We start from the raw sequence: 18,182 nt of genomic DNA, 5'->3' as shown, positions 1-18,182 counted from the left end.
TAAATACACAGCACCCTGCCACCTAGGTTGCTCAGGACCTACCTTAGAGGTGACTTATATGTATCAAAAGGGAACATTTAGTCCTGGCAAAAAAAAGTCATTTTGCCAGGTCGACAAGGCAGTGTAAATCTGCACACACAGGTTCTGTAAATTGCAGGCCTGAGACATGGTTAAGGAGCTACTTAAGTGGGTGGTACAATCAGTGCTGCAGACCCACTGTTAGCAGTTAATTTACAGGCCCTGGGTACACATAGTACAATTTACTAGGGACTTAAGTAAATTAAATATGCCAACTGGAGAGATGCCAATATTACCATGTTTAGGGGAGGGAGCACAAGCACTTTAACACTGGTTAGCTGGGGTAAAGTACACCAAGTCCTAATACCAGCAACATCCAAGTCAGAAAAGTGGAGGAGATAGGCAAAAAGTTGGGGGGGGGGAGACCACCCTAAGGCTGTCAGGCCTAACATTAGCATATACCCCTTATTGAAAAGTACTCCAAATGTATCCAATAAGGTTTACTTTGAAACAGTAATGATTTGTAACGGTGTGACATCTCTTCCATGTCGCTGCTCTGCAGATGTCCACTAGCAATACCCTAGTTTAGAGGACTGCCATAACTGCCACAGTTCTTACTGAATGAGCTCTAACCACTAGGTGGGATGCTTGGCTTCAGTGAGGCTAAACGTTCGCCGCACTCGCTATCCAGCTCACAATCCCTGAGTAGAAAGGGGACAACTTCTACTTGGATCTACAAAAGAGATGAAGAGCTGGTCTGTGCACCTAAATGATTCAGGTTACTTAATGAAGTAGGTTAAGCACCTGTAAATGTCCAATAAGTGTTGTGACCTTTTCAACACACTAGTAGGATTCTAGAAGAAAGACCCTGGCTTATTTAGGTGGAAGTCAATAGGTACCATAGGCATGAATTTGGCATAAATATATAGAATCACTCCTTGTGAAACATGAGGAAGGTTACTTGAAAATTAAGGGCTACAGCTTGTTGACCCTCCCAGCTGACATGAGCACCAGCAGGGCTACTCACTTTAAAAAGACATATTTCAGCTTCACCAGATGAAGCAGTTCAAACGGGCTCCTCATTAGTTGCAACAGGACTGTATTAATCTTCCACATACAGGGAAGTTGAAACACCCATGGATAATCCCTAAACAGGATTTAAACTCTTAAAGACAATTCTGTGAAGGCATGTTTAACAAACCTACATTTTCTGCAAACTAAATTCTGACAGCGCTGTATTTGAGTCCCAGTTACAAAAGATCAAGTAATTAAGGCAATACCTGGTGTAGTTCGGACAATATTGTGTGCAAGCCCTGCAAGGAGAACCTACCCAGAATATCTTCCATTTGGCTTGGTGTGTTTTAATTGTGGATGAGAGTCTTCCCTAGTTTAGAATTTGCTAACACAGAGGCCCTCATTCTAACCCCGGCGGTCGGCGGAGAGGCGGCGGTCGGACCGCGAACAGACCGGCGGTCCAAAAAATGGCATTCTGACCGCGGCGGTCACCGCCGCGATCGACCGCCACTTTCCCACTCCGACCGCCACGGCGGTCATGACCGACGGGCTGGAGTTTGCGCACTCCGGCCCGGCGGTCGACCCAAGACCGCCAACCGCATCATGACCCTGCTTACCGCCGCGGTTTTTGGCGGTCGGGAACCGCCATGCGAACCATGGCGGTAGGCACTATCGGGGCCAGGGAATTCCATCCCTGGCACTGATAGGGGTCTCCCCCACCCCCCACGAGTCCCCCCCCCACACCCTCCACCCCCTGCCACCCCCCAGAGATGTTACAAACCCCCTGCCCCCCCCACCCCGACATGCACATACACGCACCCTGACATGCACGCACCCCCAACATGCACATATGCACACCCCCTACACACACACATACACAACGGGGGCACATACCCGCACACATACATGCCAACATGCGCACCCGCCGAACTACACACATTGCCCATAGGCACAGCAGCACCCCCCGCCCGCATGCACGCACTCACACACCCCCTCTACACACCCCCATGCACGCACACATCACACAACACCCCCCCCACCCCCTCCCCTCACGGACGATCAACTTACCTTGCGTTGGTCCTCCGGGAGGCGACGGGAGCCATAGGGACGTGACCGCCAACAGAAGACCGCCACACAGAAATGTGGGTCGTAATTCTGTGGGCGGTGTTCTGCTGGCGTGGCGGTGGAGGTTGACCAGTCTCCACTTTCCCGCCGACCGCCAGTGTGGCTGCTGGCGGTTTTCCGGCGGAACGCTCCCAGCGGTCGGAATACGCGCCGCGGCATACCGCCGCGGTCGGCGGTCTTTACCGCGGCGGTAACTCGGCGGTCTTGCGAAAAGACCGCCAAGGTCAGAATCACCCCCAGAGTGTCTAGTTCTGAAACTTGAGGTGTCTTGAGCCAACCTGTCAAGTTCAATGATGTTGGGTTGTGATGGAGGGGTTGGCCTTGGCATTTGCAGAGAAGGGGGTTTTATGTGACCAGAAGTGTGTATGGAGCTTCCAGCTGTTGCAGGTCACTGAACCAGTATAGGTTTGACCACAAAGGGGAGTTCAAAATGATTCTACAAGATACTAGTATAATTTACTGATCGTCCCCAGAATAAAGGGAAACGAGAGAACATCATGTGTAAATATCCAGTACCATGTGGCTGAAAAGGCAAACACTGATCCCAGTTGCCAAGGCCTGCTGGAGTAGAACTAGTATTTTGTTCACTAGGGCATAAAGACCCAGTAGTGGATTCCTCCTGCAGCACAACATCTTGCCCGGATGCTTCAGATTCAGCATCCACTTGAGCACGCTCCTCTTAACCTGCTGAATGTACTGGCTCAATTGTTCCCAACAGCTGACAAGTGTTCCACCATCAGTGCCCCAGTTACAAAGCTGATGGATTTCCTCTAACAGGATCAGGGATTATGTTTCTTCAGCTATGCTGACATAGAACATCAAGACAGTGATGTCAGTCCCTTTCAACACCAATGAGTCTCAAATTCTTGGAAAGAATGCTTGCAGGCCCAGGAGGGATCTGAGTTTTAGAACACTAATGTGGAGCTGCCCTTCATGCGTCAGCCACCATTGCTTAGTAAACAGCTTTGGCAGGTTATACTCCAAACCTCCATCAATGCATCCGTCCTCAAAATGAAATGAACATCTGGTACCTGGAATAGGATCTCCTGTTGAAATGTGGCGCCTCTAGACCACCATGAGAACGATCTTTTTATCTGGAAAATTATCTGGATCTTGCTGTTGAAGGAGTCTGAACTATGAAGGCATTTTTCCCAAGTTTTTCATGTAGCGGTCACATGCAGAGGTGGGGAAATGGAATCAGCAGAATTCAGGAGTCCATCATCTCAGAGAGCGACTAGTAGAACCAGACCAAATTCGATGCCATGTTCTGGAGCTGTTGCACAGTAGATTGAACCATTAGGAGATGCCCAGAGGGAAGGCCCAAGGTCTATAAATAATGTTTCTTCCTTCAGAGTTAGCCTTGGTCTATTAACAGCTGGAGACAAGCCATCTGGGACAACTCCAGCACACAAATTGACTTGCTGTTGACCAAACAATCAGACGGGTAAAGGGAGACCTGGTGGTCTTAACATGTCAGAAAGGCAGCCACCGACACCAAGCACTATTCTTACCTTTGTGCAGTGGACTTTATTCTGAACAGCTTCAATTAACAATGCTAACGGGCCACTCGGACCGTTGCAATGGGCAGTGCCTGGATATTTGGGAGTATAAAACTATATATCCAGCAAATCCAGTGATGTTATTATTTTGTTTGTCTTGAAGTAGCTAGAGACGTTTATGCAACAAAAAAACAAAAAAATTGTCCCTTTAGACACTGGTTCAGTTGATCCAGTTTACGATTAGAAACCAATCTCCTTAATTTTTTCTTGACAGGATAAAATCTTGAACAGAACCATTTGTTTTGCTGCAATATAGGCATGCCCCCAAGGATAACTTTCTAGAGCAGCATTTTTCCCCAAACTGTCTCGAGATCCACTGATGGGTCACAAAATTCCTTGTCAGTATGAAAGTAATATATTTAAAATGATTAGCCCTGTTTGTGCATGAACGCAAAGTTTCTGACAAAAGTCCCTAAGTTTAGTTTTAAAACAAATCCTTGCAAGTATTCCCAAGCAAGACCCTGGCTAAACCTTTAAGTATTTGTTGCTGCCTGGTTCATGCTAAAAAAAACTGTAAAACATATATATTCATATGAAGCCCAAAATGCACACTGGGCCTTAATTTAACACAAAAAAATGATATTACTCCTTACCCCACACCCTAGTGCAGAATGGGTTTCTCAAACTTGCTAAACTATCTATTATCGACACCAATATTTTTCAGAAGCCCTCTGATTTTACTGAACGGATGCCACAGGCCAGTATCTCACTCTGAAAAATGTTTCAGGTCCAGACTCCAGTGCTGTTCATCACCTGCCACTTTTATGGGCAGATCAATATCTTGGGCATAGTCAAGGTTGTGACATTTACAAACAATTGCAGTTATATTAAAAAATTACCCCACCTAATGCCCATTACAGCTAGGTGGGTCACAAACATTTGCTGTTCTAAAAACTGGGATGTGGTTCTAAAAGATTTGGGATGCACTGCTCTAGAGCATGTTGAGGAACTCAGTCAGAAGAAGAGTGATGCACCGGTATGATCTCACTTTGAGGAGAGTTTGAAGATGCTCTCAATTAAGGTGAGAGTGTGTCTTTGCTGGATAAGGTCCTATCCACCATGTCAGATATGACGGAACGTTGTTTACTGGAACAGGTGGAAATACAATCGTTAGTGATGGGGCATTTGGTGACTTGTTAGTGTCTTCTAGATGTGTCCTGTGATAGAGTCTTGGAACTGATGCTTAGTTGTTTGGAGTAGGACAACTTGGATGTTGATCTGGAAAGCAACTGGGGATAGAGCAACTAATAAAAGTAAGGTTGTTGCAGCTGCATCTGCTAGTACTGGTATAGTTAGTAAAGTCTGCTGATCGCGGTCTTTCTGAGACGCATAATACCATGACAAGGTTGCTGATAGCAAAACTGTGGAATATTGACTAGTCTCTGTACGATATTTCATGTTCCGCAGGGTGTCACCCTTGTGATACAAGTTGAGCCATCAAAGGAGATGCTAAAGATTCTGATTTGAACCTTCACCCTAAACTTACAACAAAACATGATCTGCTCAATGGCAGGTTGGATGTTGATGGTGCTGTGTAGACTGGCATCCACATCACTATCGATATCCACAGTGCCAATAATGAAGAGATGAACAATGACTTTGAAGGACAGGTCATCAACAGTAGTGTCATTATCCATGCAGAGGCTGCAGAGCTTTTGCAGATGAGGGCATCCTAGGTCAATGACTTGACATTGGTGTAGCCACTGACAAGGATCCCGTCAACAGAGTCCAACAATGAGCTGGATGATGGGTTCAGTCATCAACACCTCTTTGACTGGAAAGCTTGCTTTTCCTTATCCTCAGATGAGGTTTTTGAAATTTGTGTAGAATTTTTGAGTTCTTCTGTGAGGGTTCCAATGAAGTTGATGGCAGATCTTCAACAGAAGGCGAGTTCAGGGGCATTTTTGATCTAGTAGTATTCAAATTACACTTTGTTGTGTGCTTTAGAGGGTGCAGGCATGGCAGTCCTAACAGATTCTTTCAAGATGTGGTCTTCTAGTGGGAGTGTCACAAATTCTCTTATATTGCCCAGCTTGATCTGCTTAGGTGTCTGCCCAGTTCTGACACAGGTGGCAATGCAAGCCCAGCACCAAGAACACTCAGTGCTGCGTATCCGGCCTCACTCACAGGGTCCTCCCTGCACTTGATTTACCAGTTTGACATTCTTGGCTTGTGTAAGGAAATGCCTCCTTGGCATGGTTACCCCCTGACTTTTTGCCTTTGCTGATGCTAAGTTTTGATTTGAAAGTGTGCTGAGGCCTGCTAACCAGGCCCCAGCACCAGTGTTCTTTCCCTAACCTGTACTTTTGTTTCCACAATTGGCACACCCTGGCATCCAGATAAGTCCCTTGTAACTGGTACCCCTGGTACCAAGGGCCCTGATGCCAGGGAAGGTCTCTAAGGGATGCAGCATGACTTATGCCACCCTGGGGACCCCTCACTCAGCACAGACACTGCTTGCCAGCTTGTGTGTGCTAGTGAGGACAAAATGAGTAAGTCAACATGGCACTCCCCTCAGGGTGCCATGCCAACCTCACACTGCCTATGCAGTATAGATAAGTCACCCCACTAGCAGGCCTTACAGCCCTAAGGCAGGGTGCACTATACCATAGGTGAGGGCACCATTGCATGAGCACTGTGCCCCTACAGTGTCTACGCAAAACCTTAGACATTGTAAATGCAGGGTAGCCATAAGAGTATATGGTCTGGGAGTCTGTCAAACACGAACTCCACAGCACCATAATGGCTACACTGAAAACTGTGAAGTTTGGTATCAAACTTCTCAGCACAATAAATGCACACTGATGCAAGTGTACATTTTATTGTAACAAACACCCCAGAGGGAACCTTAGAGGTGCCCCCTGAAACCTAAACCGACTATCCGTGTAGGCTGACTGGTTTTAGCAGCCTGCCACACTAGAGACATGTTGCTGGCCACATGGGGAGAGTGCCTTTGTCACTCTGTGGCTAGTAACAAAGCCTGTACTGGGTGGAGGTGCTTCACACCTCCCCCTGCAGGAACTGTAACACCTGGCGGTGAGCCTCAAAGGCTCACCCCCTTTTTTATAGCACCACAGGGCACTCCAGCTAGTGGAGTTGCCCGCCCCCTTCGGCCACGGCCCCACTTTTGGCGGCAAGGCCGGAGGAGATAATGAGAAAAACAAGGAGGAGTCACTGGCCAGTCAGGACAGCCCCTCAGGTGTCCTGAGCTGAGGGGACTCTGACTTTTAGAAATCCTCCATCTTGCAGATGGAGGATTCCCCCAATAGGGAAAGGAATGTGCCCCCCTCCCCTTGGGAGGAAACACAAAGAGGGTGTACCCACCCTCAGGGCTAGTAGCCATTGGCTACTAACCCCCCAGACCTAAACACACCCTTAAATATTTAAAGGCTTCCCAGAACCTAGGAACTCAGATTCCTGCAACCTAAGAAGAAGAGAACTGCTAAGCTGAAAAACCCTGCAGAGAAGAGGGAGACACCAACTGCTTTGGCCCCAGCTCTACCGGCCTGTCTCCCCACTTCTAAAGACACTGCTCCAGCGACGCTTCCCCCAGGGACCAGCGACCTCTGAATCTTCAGAGGACTGCCCTGATCTAGAAGGACCAAGAAACTCCTGAGGACAACGGCCCTGTTCACCAAAGACTGCAACTTTGAAACAACTTGCGTTTCCCGCCGGAAGCGTGAGACTTGCCACTATGCACCCAACGCCCCCGGCTCGACTTGTGGAGAACAAACACTTCAGGGAGGACTCCCCAGCGACTGCGAGACTGTGAGTAGCCAGAGTTGCCCACCCTGAGCCCCGACAGCGATGCCTGCAGAGGGAATCCCGAGGCTCCCCCTGACCGCGACTGCCTGCTTCTCAGATCCCGACGCCTGGTAAAGACTCTGCACCCGCAGCCCCCAGGACCTGAAGGATCCGAACTCCAGTGCAGGAGTGACCCCCAGGAGGCCCTCTCCCTTGCCCAGGTGGTGGCTACCCCGAGGACCCCCCCCCCCCTTGCCTGCATCGCTGAAGAGACCCCTTGGTCTCCCATTGAAACCTATTGAAAACCTGACGCGTGTTGGCATAATGCAGCCGGCCGCCCCCGTGCTGCTGAGGGTGTACTTTCTGTGTGGACTTGTGTCCCCCCCGGTGCCCTACAAAACCCCCCTGGTCTGCCCTCCGAAGACGTGGGTACTTACCTGCTGGCAGACTGGAACTGGGGCACCCCCTTCTCCATTGAAGCCTATGCGTTTTGGGCACCACTTTGACCTCTGCACCTGACCGGCCCTGAGCTGCTGGTGTGGTAACTTTGGGGTTGCTCTGAACCCCCAACGGTGGGCTACCTTGGACCCAAACTTGAACCCCATAGGTGGTTTATTTACCTGCAAAAACTAACAAACTCTTACTCACCCTAGGAACTGTTGAAAATTGCACTGTGTCTAGTTTTAAAATAGCTATATGTGATTTATGTGAAAAGTGTATATGCTATTTTGCCAATTCAAAGTTCCTAAAGTACCTACCTGCTATACCTTTCATTTGAAGTATTACATGTAAATCTTGAACCTGTGGTTCTTAAAATAAACTAAGAAAAGATATTTTTCTATACAAAAACTTATTGGCCTGGAATTGACTCTGAGTGTGTGTTCCTCATTTATTGCTTGTGTATGTACAACAAATGCTTAACACTACCCCTTTGATAAGCCTACTGCTCGACCACACTACCACAAAATAGAGCATTAGAATTATCTCTTTTTGCCACTATCTTACCTCTAAGGGGAACCCTTGCACTCTGTGCATACTATTCCTTACTTTGAAATAGTGCATACAGAGCCAACTTCCTACAGCTCCCAATCCAGTCTTTTTAAACAAATGCAGATCCTTTTCATTTTTTACTTTGGGGAAGGGATTCTTCTTACTTTTTGATTCCCAAACCAGACCAAGATGGAGAAACTGCTTCCAGGTAATGATATGATATTTTAGTATTTAAATCAGCTGCGAAAGAAATTTGATGCATCACAATATTTATATCTGTTTGGGTTGCTCATTTGTGTACTCTTGACTTCTTTTTCTTTTCTTCCAAGGTCCGGTTTGCCAGCTAATTTTTCATGCTTTCATCTTTGCCTGTTTCAAGAGGTTTTTTTCAGAAATTGTTTTTTTCCCCTCTGAATCCCTAATTGGCCTCCTCGTGTTCCAGTCACTATCAGTTCTGGATCAGGAAAAAGTCTTTAAGAGATAAAGGCCTTACCTTGGAGAAAAAAAGACGATCAGGAACCATCATTAGAAGATTGGTGTTTGACAGGGAGCGAAGGTCAAAATACCTTCTCCTCCTTTCAATGAGACGAACATGCTACTAAACAAATATTGACTCTAAGCATTTCAATGCTCTTTATTGCTGTTGCAAATTATTGTGAGACTCCAAACTTGACAACTGTGAATGATTCAAGCATGTGAACCTGTTGAAGGCACAATGCTGGAGGAAATTATGTCAAGCCTTCAATGTATGAAATCTGTTCACACATTGGTCTGGTCCACATTAAGTGGTAAAGAGGCACTGGTGGTAGACAGAGTAGAATCCACAACAACATTTAAAAGAAAATCAAGTACTCCTTTGCGGAAAAGCTTCCCCTTGGAAAAAAAGCTCAAGGGGAGGGTAGATATGCATGAAATTCAGTGAGTGTTAAGGATGTACATTAATGTTGTGAGGGCTAGAACACCTTTTTGCCCAGGACCAATTCGGTTTTCCTCAAACTGCAGTGGGATTGGCATAATACCCTTGATACACAACAGATGAATCAGAGGGTGGCTACTAAAACTTAAGGTACAAGTCATAATCCCAGTATATACAAATCCAACATTGCTAAGGTAGAACAAGAATTGTTCAAAATAAATTCTCACACCACATTATTTTAAATGTTTATGTTTTTTTTGTGAAGCAGTAATTCAATCAAGTTTGCTTCAGAGTTCTTGCTCGGGTCAAAGGGAAGAAAGAGGAAATATAAAACAGATATAATACTTAAACGGAAGTATCAAAGCTTGGTGAAAGAGGTGGATCATTAGTTTATAGAATTCTTTAGTCAACTTATGACAGAAGAAAAGACAATGAGTTTGAAAGGGAAAACAATGAGTAAGCAGAAATGTTTCCCAATATGAGTCAAGTCAGTAGCAGTCACAATAGGTTCTGAGAGGCTGATGTTAAGTGTCTGCTCAAATGATAAGGGGAAAAAGATTGTTGTTTAACTGAGGAGCTTACTAACGTAAGGATTGTGGACTATGCAGAGAGTTTTAAAAATCAACCCTTTGTTTGACTGGAATCCAATGTTCTAATCAAAGGACAGAAGAGATGTGCATTGATTATTTAGGGACCAGAACAAGTGCGCTGACATAGTTCTGAGGTCTTAGAAGTGCACTCATTTTTTTTTAAAGGCACATCTGGATACACACCGTTACAGTAATGACTGTGAAGGAGAGACATCAAATGTTGTACTTGAGAAAGTTATTGAGGGGGCATTGACTATTTGATTCAGTAGCAATCAATATATTAATCTGATGTCATTGGTATACAGATAACATCTGGGTTGAGCGAGGTCAAGCAGAGTCGGCAAAGATTGTAGACTGGCACCGATAGAAAGAAGTTAGGAACCGTGCAGCAACCCAATGGTCACTTTCAAAACATTACCAGGTACATAGATGGTCACACACTAATTCGGATATTTTTGTGGATCTCAGATCTTTCAAGCTTGGGAAACAAACAACATTCCTGGAATGGGCTGTGCAACATCCATTTCTCCACCTTTGACAAAAGGCACTCTGCACATAAAACAACATTTCTATTGTCTGCACCTTACAAGAATTTGCACTTGTAGTCTGTGGGCTGATAGCTTCCTGCTTGCCCTACACAGTCAAGAGTTTCTAGCTTCAAACTCACAACTAGCTGTTCCATCTCACCTGTAATCCTACGCTAGCTTTTTGCTCAATAACCAGGCCCCACTCAAGAATGGTAAAATGAGGACATTCTTGTTCTGAAAACGAAGGTTCAAGTTTTAGAGAGAATATGGTTGAAATTTCTTTTGCAACCAGATTTTATTCTCAGCAGAGTTCAAACTTAGGTCACAAAACTGCAATCGTAAATGCCAAAAAAACCTACATTAATGTCAGAGTCAACAAAGCTGAAAATTCCTCAAACAAATTGTTTAGAAATTTTAAAGAACTTGCAGCACCAAAGCCTAGGTGCCCAGCTGTTGAGCCCTTTAAACCATGTTTTGATAAATTAATTTAACTCTTTTCCAGCAAGATGTCTACAATACGAAATTATATTTATCCATCTCTATTGTTACCCTTCCTCATGCCTCATGTTCCCAACCTCTCACCATCTTTCGATTCCTCAGCCCTGAAGCCCAATTACATTGAGATCTTGACACCCTTGAAAAATTGGCTCCTCTTGCAGACATTTCCAATGCCGAATCTGTCAATTTGGCCATCACAACTTTAACAGTTATGATCACTTTACTCATCAAGCTCAGCTCTGAAGTTGTGTTCTTTGGCAACAAGAGCTCCCTCATGGGACTCCACCAGGTGGCCTACAGAGCTAGGACCAACACTCACTGCCACAGACTTCGTAATAAACTTAGGACTCATCCTAAGCGACAAGCTCAACGTAAATTCAAGTCAATGCAGTGAGCACTTCCTCCTGCCACATCCTATGCTTGTTGCAAATGATCTTCAAATGGCTGCCACAGAACCCCAGATGGACGGTCACACAAGCACTCATCACCAGCAGGCTGGACTATGGCAACACCCTCTAGGCTGGCTGAAACCTCCAAACAACTCCTACAGACTTTAGACCAGAATTCCACCGTAATACTCATGTTTGACCTCCCGCGCCGCACCCACATTAAACCGCACTACACCTGAGGAAGTTTCACTGGCTCCCCAACTTCTCATGCACACATATAAAGCTTTGCACAACATAGAACCAGCATACCTTAACAGCCACATACATTTTCACTAGCCCGACAAACACCTATGCTCTACCTCACTCACTTGCACATTCTGCAAAAGCAAGGCAGGAGATCGCTCTTTCTCCTGCATCAGACCCAAAACAAGGAACGACCACCCTCAACACATCAAACCCTCGTCCCAAATTCTTGAATTCTGCAAGAAGCTGAAGACCTAGCTTTTCTAATAAGCACCGAGGGAACCACACACCTGCCCAAGCACCTGTTTACCCTCACGGGTAATTAGTGCGCTATACAAATTGACATAACATCAGTGACCGACTCTCCTCTGGTGAAAATCTGAGAAGAATGAAAAACTAATTCCTAACCCCATTTTCCTAAAAAAACGTGTGGACCTGTAGACTTGTCAAACTACACACACATCTCTGGTTTTCCCTGCTTAGGGAATTATCTTGATCATGCAATCACCTCTCAACTGTCATTACATCTTGAATACAATTGCTTGTTGAGTGACTTCCAGTCTGGCTTCTGCCCACAATAAGGCACAGAAATTGCATTCCTCAACATGAGAAAAGAGATACTCACTGCAAGAGGCAAAGGCCAAGCCAGTGCCCTGTTACATTAGGACTGCTCTAAGCCATTCAACACCACTGAACATTGTCAGCTACTTGATCAGCTTGCAATATCAAACCGTTTCCACCCAGTCAAGATGGGTCCACATCTTTGATGTTCATCCCACCACTTGTGGAGACTCATCTTCATGCCTTTTCAATATATACATGGCTGCTCTAGCAAACACTCTAGATGCCAAAATTGTACTTTATATTTATCTGGATGATACACAGATTTTCTTGAAAATGGAGAAGGTTCTGGAATTCACAACCAAATTACGAATTGTGAGAAGCAAGAACAATGTTTGACGAATCAAAATGTACAACATTCAAAGACAGAAATCATGCTTCTTGGCTGAGTCAACTCTTCACATCTACCTTTTGCCTAGTGTTTAACTGTGGGTCAGCCTCCATACTCCATGGAGAAGGTTCAAATCTGTTTGTTAGTAAAGGTTCTTCCCCAGTTACATCTCCTTTAATGCACCCTTCCTTCTCTACAATTCACAATTTTCCAACAAAAGATTGTTCTAATTCTGCCAGTGACGTTATTCATGAAGGACTACTGCATCTACCCTTTACTGCTCTTCTTAACTGGAGTGAGAAAATCCAAATAACTCAAAACCATGCAGCGAGGCTCTTAAGTGGTCCTAGGTGCAGGGATCACATCATGTCCTGTATATTGACTACATATCAAAATGAGATACCAATGTAAAACCTGTGCATTTTTCAGAAAATTGCTCATTGATGTGAGCCTGGTTAACTTTATAAACCTTTCCAGGTGTACCACTCCCCTTGCATCAGATTCTCCTCTGCTAATGTACTAGTTGTGGGTTCCCCCATGCGAATACGATTTTTTGAGTATTTATCTTTGGGTACAGGACCAGTCTCTTAGAAATGTTCTTCCTCGCTAATGAGATTGGAAAGATTCTTCCTAAAGTGTGTAATCTCCCTAAAGACTCACCTTCCCTGCACTTCCTATGGGCGGATGCTGCAAGTTAATTCCTACTTTGATCCGTCACAGAACTGTTTTCACAGCCAGGTGCCTAAGACTACTCAATCGGCATCGTCAAGACTTTCCTGCCTTCTGAATCATTACTCTTCCTCTGCTTGACTTCATATTTGCCACGTTGCGTCACACATCCCACTACACTGAGACAGTTCTGTATTGTTTGGCCACTCTATATATAAATACTTTATGTAAATAATAATTAAATACAAAATCTGAACTAATATTACATTAGGCCTCTAGGCAAGTAAGTAAGATGTGGTTGACTGTGCCAAAGGTCGATGACAAATCTAAGGGAATTAAAGCCAACATTGGCCAGGAACCATAGCAGATAGTAAAATGTTAGAGTAAATGATAGACAATATGCAATTCTGGGAGGCAAGTTCTTTCATTTATAAGTATATTTTCAGAAAATACGTTTTTATTGGTGGAAAAAAATAGCTTATCTGCCAAAAATGAATGTCGGTATTCGTGGGTAAATTTCGGAAAAAAGGTCTATATTGTTACATGGTATCAATATATATTGGTAGCTTTAAGGCAGATTATATTTTCGATATAACTATTGTCTGAAGTTTCAGTCTGCAAAGTGTGTGTAAGCCTTGGTCATAGCTTTGCTATCTCCAAGCAGTTAAAGCTAAACATTGAATCTACCAATGCACTGTTGAAGAAACTGTCAGCACTGGTAGAAGGTCTCACAAATGACATGGTCCTGTTTGGCACCTAGGCTCTGCTGGCCTGGTGATTATGCTTTTCAAGTAAGTAAAGCGGCCCTGAGGGTCCAAGAGTGTGCGATAACAGCAATAAATGTGCATTCATTAGAAAGTATTAAAAAAGGATCCATAAAACACAGAAATAGGCAACAAAAGAGGGTATATTTTGGGTAGCAGGCTAGTAACAATTATGGTTCATTGTTGTGAATATCCTCTATTTTTATGTCATGTCATTCAGTGTGTAGCGATAGTGTGGTTGTTTATATTACAAACAGTAGTCTCAAATGTACAAGTAGTTTGAGTATTCATATAGCTGTAATAGGATGGTTTTATTTGCGAAAGCCAATTATGCTTTATTGGGCATTACAATAGCTTTGATATCTTGATTACTGTATATTTAGATGCACACGTGGGTCATTGGTGATTATTCATTACTAGTTTTAAAACATTATGACATCGGATTAGGATCGTTTCCTATTATATAAATATAATTATTACACTGTATGGTTAACATGATCTGGTCTGCTGCTGTAGTTCTCGTGGAGAATTGTACTGTTCAGCTCATCACTGTCTTTACCCCTACAATGAGTGGCTGGCGCTGGTAATTGTTATGTATGAATTGGTAAGGCTTTATGTTACATATTGCCAAACAGCAGTGGATTAATAATGGTACTAATGACCACACCGTGAGCAAGGAAAATGTTCGCCTTGCTGCTGGTTAAGTAGTGAAAGACAGTAGTGAAAGTTAAGACCCCTTATACTCCAAGGTCCCCAATGCTGCTGCACACACAATAACGCTGCCCTGCAGATCAGTGATCCTTGGCCTCCTTGAACTCACAAAACCCATTCCTGATTGGCTGCGTCAGATTCATATTTTCATCTAAGGAAAAATATAACTCAAGTTGACTGAGCTACAGCAAAGTAAGGCACCGTAAAGTCGGGAAAGGATTAAACAATGTCCTGCATCCAGTTGGTTCTTTCTGGTTCGTGCCAGTGTTTTTTCTCTGTGATTTTGCATTTTATTTAGGGTGACCACCTCCCTCAGGTTCATTATGGATAGTTGCCAGTGCTGCACTGTTGTTGTGTACCCTAATGCATTCTGGGTGCTGTAGTCTTGTCTTGCTTCCATTAAACTAAATAGACGAATACGCCTACATTCAGCGACTTGAAGCAATGTCAGGACTGAAGACACTGAGGCCCATATTTATACTTTTTGACGCAAAACTGCGCCAACGCAGTTTTGCGTCAAAAAAATTAGCGCCGGCTAACGCCATTCTGAAGCACCATGTGGGCGCCGTATTTATTGAATGACGTTAGCCGGCGTTAGCCGCCAGCGCTGTCTGGTGTGCGTTAAAAAAAACGACGTACACCAGGCAGCGCCGGCGTAGGGGGAAAATGGCGTATGGGCGTCCACAAATGGTGCAAGTCAGGCTGAGGCAAAAAAATCTCCACAACCCGATTTGCGCCATTTTTTTACGACGCCCATCCCCCATTGAAATGACTCCTGTCTTAGCAAAGACAGGAGTCATGCCCCCTTGCCCAATGGCCATGCCCAGGGGACTTCTGTCCCCTGGGCATGGTCATTGGGCATAGTGGCATGTAGGGGGGCACAAATCAGGCCCCAATATGCCACAAAAAAATAAATAAAAAAATACCTACCTGGACTTACCTTAATGTCCCTGGGGTGGGTCCCTCCATCCTTGGGTGTCCTCCTGGGGTGGGCAAGGGTGGCAGGGGGTGTCCCTGGGGGCAGGGGAGGGCACCTCTGGGCTCATTCTGAGCCCACAGGTCCCTTAACGCCTGCCCTGACCCAGGCGCTAAAATCCGGCGCTAATGCGGGTTTTTTAGACCCGCCCACTCCTGGGCGTCATTTTTGCCCAGGAGTATAAATCCGACGCATATGCATCGGAGTCATTTTTTAGGACGGGAACGCCTACCTTGCATATCATTAACGCAAGGAAGGTGTTCACGCAAAAAAATGACGCTAACTCCATGAACTTTGGCGCTTGACGCGTCTAACGACAAAGTATAAATATGGAGTTAGTTTTGCGTCGAATTTGCGTCGAAAAAACGACGCAAATTTGGCGCAAACGGAGTATAAATATGCCCCTGAATGACCTGTGGTGAGGCGATCACCCGATACCGAAGTTGTATGTGTTCATGATCCGAATCCTCTGGGTGTTTCCCAAAAACGTCTACCAACTCCTAGCGTCTTCCCTACCCATGTGCTGATCAGAAATTAATTCCTGCGACTGCAACGCATGATCGACATGCCGGGTGTTATATAAGTTTTACGGCCTTGGGGCCCGGGAGGGAGCTGTTGCACGTCACTGATAGAAGGGCTTCCCCTGCTACTAGCGCTCTGAAGTGATCAGAAGGTGACATCACAGCGCGTTATGAAACTCCTGTAATAAATAATAGAAATAGGTGTCATTCACCGCAGCTCCCCCCTTACACCCCCCCACCATTATCAATCCACAGGCAGTTCTAGCTCGTTTCAGCAGAAGGAACCACGCCAGTGTGTGACAGGGACACCCCCTTACATGGCTACAATAATCTAGCATTTTCATTAAAACACTAAAATAACCCCAAGCGTGCCGGAAGTAGTTAAATATACCTCACTCACGTTCCCTACAAGACCTACACCTAAGGACCCAAAAAAACCTCTCCCACGTGACTGAAATTTACAAATAAAATAGACACCTGGTAGGAAGAATGCACACCCGAAGGAATTCATTATGCACTAGCTCCTCTGTGGCGGGGTCTCCCTGGCATCTTTAGGAATGCGCAGGCAGCTGCAGTGCGTGACAGATGTGCTGCGAGCTGGTGACCGTGCAGAAAGGCGCTGTGTCACGTCACAGGGGGCAGAACATGGAGCTGTGCAGGAATGTCACTTCCAGTTACACCAACAGGTAGACTATCCCCCCACGAGTGTACTCACATGTCTCCCCTGCCTCGGGAAGCCCGTGCTAAGCGCCTTCTCCCTCCAGATCCGCTTTATAAACACGCCATGCAGCTTCGCGGCGCCAGGGAAGGCATGTTGCCACGGGTTACCGGAGTAAACAATACGCCGTTGCCCAGCAACGCTCCGAATGCGGATGCAGCGCCAGACGTCATAAGCTCTCGGACGGGCTGACGACAGAGTCGTTCGCCGTGACGTCACGCGCGGTGTGCGTTGGAGTATGATGGGGGGGGGGGGGGGACGTTTAACCGGCGCTCAGATTTGATAATAAAAGCCAACAGGGAGGGACACGAATTAATTATGAACCAGGTACAGGTCTGTTCGGCTTTAGGAACGCGGGTGGCTGGACTTTTAGCTGAAATCTGTTATCTACTGTGCAATATTTCATGGGTATCGGTTCACCAAAATGGTAGGGGAAATTACATCATACAACCTATAACCTTACTGCTGTCAAAGGAAGTGATGTCACATTACCTTAACCCTTTCGACATCATAGTGACTACACTCACCTTAATTCACTCACCCACACATTATTTACCTATACTTTCTCACACACAGACTATCCCACTTACTAATGTACATGCTCACAAATACACTCTCACCCAGTCTCCCACTTGCACACACAACTAACACTGAAAAGCATTTAATTGAAAAGCAATTTATTTTATGTGCCTCACATGCCAGTGAAGGTCTGGTTGCAGATCTTGCTGCTTCACTTTTTATTACATTACTGGAGGAGAATAAATGATTAACCACTATTATTGTAATACAAATGAGCAGAAAAAGGAGGTTGGACTGACGTTGGTAATGTGAGCCACTCCTATGTTCTTGGCACTGATTGTGCCACCTCTGAAGCCAGGGGTCACAAAGGCAGTGCAAGGGCTTGCCAGGGGTAAGCCTGGGATCGCAGCTGCGACCCCTAAACTACATCCATGCAATTTTTCCTTTTGTCTTTGATTTCTTAAAAAAGTACTTATGTACATTCTACATTCCAAGATTTGCAGTATAAAGTCTCCAGCTGAGAGGAGGCGCAAAACAGATCACTGGGTATGGGATTAAAAGGACATTTTAGTAGAAGAGGTCCGCCTGCCTCATTAATACAGAAAACAAATTTAGCCCAACCACCCTTAAACCCACCACCTGCCAAATGTTGCTAAGCAATCACTAACGTCATTAATTCAGCTCCTAGTTCTTCTCAGTCCACCATCCTTTCCAAATATACCTGGAACTTGCAAACCAG

The 18,182-nt window shown here is 45.2% G+C and overlaps 1 protein-coding gene across 1 annotated transcript in view; it reads right to left on the bottom strand.

The window, feature by feature from the left end:
* Positions 1-17,130, bottom strand: part of NEK10 (NIMA related kinase 10) — a 681,202-nt gene extending 664,072 nt beyond the window's left edge. Inside the window, exon 1 of the mRNA XM_069212020.1 lies at positions 16,922-17,130. The gene's annotated coding sequence lies outside the window, so the exon portion shown is untranslated. The remainder of the gene's footprint in view (positions 1-16,921) is intronic.
* Between the last annotated feature and the right edge of the window lie 1,052 nt (positions 17,131-18,182).

This window comes from Pleurodeles waltl, chromosome 10, assembly GCF_031143425.1.
Source record: "Pleurodeles waltl isolate 20211129_DDA chromosome 10, aPleWal1.hap1.20221129, whole genome shotgun sequence".
NCBI classification, from domain to species: domain Eukaryota; kingdom Metazoa; phylum Chordata; class Amphibia; order Caudata; family Salamandridae; genus Pleurodeles; species Pleurodeles waltl.
This window is presented reverse-complemented; position numbering and strand designations above follow the sequence as displayed.